Below are 2,433 nucleotides of genomic sequence, written 5' to 3'. Positions count from 1 at the left end.
GACAGGGCGCTCAGGAATCAGAGGTAGACAAATGGACACTGACTGGTAAATGGACTAGTTCTTCAAGTCTGAGCATTTAAAATGATTTTGCACAATTTACTTCATCCATACACTTGTTAAAAATGCTTTTCCTATGTAAGTGTATTCTAGCTTACATGCACATGCTTTCATATTCATATAAAAGCAACTTGGGGTTACTATCTTGCCCCAGGATATTTGGCATGCAGGACTGCAGCAGATGAGGATTAAACCAAAAACCTGATTAGTTGGTGACCTGGTTAACCTCCTGAGCCACAGCCACCCAAAAGACAGACTGAAGAGAAACAAACATAAACCAGAAATCAAGTACTTATAAAGTTAGGGCCTGAAAGGTTAAGGTCAGGAATTTCATTTTCTTTCTTGAACATGGCTAAGATTTCTTTAGAAATTGTAAGTTCTGTCTCAGCGCTGTCACTGTCATCGCTTTTTTGATATACAAATGTGACATTTTCTCCTTGGGAATCGTCATGGTGACCACCCTCCTGGATCTGCATGTCTTCTTCTTCCAATTTGACCTCAGGAAGGTCAATTTTTCCATCCAAGTCCTTGTTGTAGCAAAAAGCAGCCGCAGCTTTGCAGTCACTTTGAAAAGTGTTTTCCTGCAGAAAAAAAGACAAAGTGTTGACAGTATTAATACCATTACATGTAAAATACAAAACAATGCTCGTACATCACAGACTTTGCCTTCCTCTTTTTTTAACTTGCAAGTTGAAACTCACACACAAGGACACTCGAGTGTAGATTTTTATACAAAGTGTTTTGCTATGTAATTTTTAGTGTGTCTGTGTGTGTTTTCTCTTACATCTTCTACTTGTCCAGAATCACCAGCTGTTGTCTCTCTTGTACTGATTAAGAAAAAACAAAAATACAAACGTGAGTAATTATCCTTTGCCACACTCAGTCAGCACAATCAGATTAAACTGTGAGTAAACCTACAATGTAAACAATGGAACTTACATTTCCACCCCTTTGTAAGATGTGCCCTCCAGAAGTATAGATTCAGCTTGGTATCTGCACATTTTCCCGCTGCTTTGCAACCATCGAATCAAAACCTTAGCAACAATAAAGTTAAAGTTACCACCTTTAAGCTGTATTTCTTGTATAGATGTTCACTTGAAGTTCTGCAGTTTTCATTCTCCGTTCAAGAAATTAATTATAGTAAAAACCACATGTCCTAAATTATGCTTGTCTGTTTCTGACACATATAATTCATTCAGAATATCTACAACATTTTTTCAATCTTTGATCTTTTTTGTTCTCGGCTCACCTCTGGCAAAATGACCTCTCTAAGGTATAGCTGCTCCTCCACTGGCGTTGACAGAATTCTTTCAAGTCTTTGGATCATTTCTTCTGTCTGGAATACCAAAAAGGACAGAAGACATGGGGTAAAAGCATAGGACACAGGTTGCATGTCTGGTGCACTGTCACTGTCAGCTCGAATATGCTCCCACTCCCACAGAGCTAAATGTATTATTGGTCATGTTTCTTGCCTGCCTGATTAATGTTGTCAAGTTTGTGTCATGCCTGCGTCTTGTCATGTTTTCTTGTTTATTGTAAAAGTCCAGTTTTCATGTCTTTGTGTTTTGGTTTACATTTCCTGTGCATCATTATGTTCATCCTAGTCAGCTGTTTCCTCATGTGTCTCCACTCCCCCTGATCACCTTATGTGTATGTTTAAGTCCTTTGTCTCTTACTGTTCTTTGTCAGGTTGTCTGACATAGTTTTCCCTCATTGTTTCACTGTGTTTCATAGCATTCCTAGATACTCTGTGTTCATAGTTTTTCATAGTTGTTTTCACAGAGTGTCATAGTCTTTTAATTTACACAGTGTTCTTAGTCCCCTTAGTTTTCCCAGTTTCGGTGTGTCTCTAGTGTTATTCTCATGCCATCAGCCACAATAAAGGCTCACTTTATTTTTGGAAACTTAGTTCTGTCTCCACCGTGTCTGCTTTTGGGTCTACCTCATCTACACACCCCGCCATGACACAATTTACTGGTTAAGAAAATGTCCAACAAAGTTTTTCTTGCCACCATCACCAAGTAAAAGTAAAATTTGCTTGTATAGTGCAATGTATAGAACTAATGAAATAAATGTAAAAAACAATAAACAATTGTCACAAAGTGTCTTAAAGTCATTTAAAATACATGGTAGTAAAATGAATATAAAACTATATATTTTTGTAGTATTACCATCCCATTACTAAGCCTTAGAATGGCTTATTTCAGTGTTATTATGCAGATGTTGCCATGCAGTTAGAGTTTTGGCTTATTAGTTATGTTAATCCTGATATGGATACATTCATCCATCCACTTATTTAACTACATTTTCTGTTTACTGTCGCAGCAGGGCTAGAGGCCCCAGCTGAGGGGGGCCAAATGTTGGGTAGACTTTTTG

At 37.8% G+C, this 2,433-nt stretch overlaps 1 long non-coding RNA gene across 1 annotated transcript; it reads right to left on the bottom strand.

Moving 5' to 3' along the window:
* Positions 1-576: 576 nt before the first annotated feature.
* LOC102203243 (uncharacterized) lies at positions 577-1,073 on the bottom strand. The gene is made up of 3 exons (XR_312351.1): positions 997-1,073; positions 842-884; positions 577-638 (listed from the first exon to the last, which is right to left on the bottom strand). It is a non-coding gene; the product is annotated as an uncharacterized LOC102203243 (long non-coding RNA).
* Positions 1,074-2,433: the final 1,360 nt, after the last annotated feature.

This window comes from Pundamilia nyererei, unplaced genomic scaffold, assembly GCF_000239375.1.
Source record: "Pundamilia nyererei isolate P.nyererei 1_Seehausen unplaced genomic scaffold, PunNye1.0 scaffold00461, whole genome shotgun sequence".
NCBI lineage: Eukaryota > Metazoa > Chordata > Actinopteri > Cichliformes > Cichlidae > Pundamilia > Pundamilia nyererei.
The sequence above is the reverse complement of the archived record's forward strand: the minus strand, read 5'-3'. Positions and strand labels throughout refer to the sequence as shown.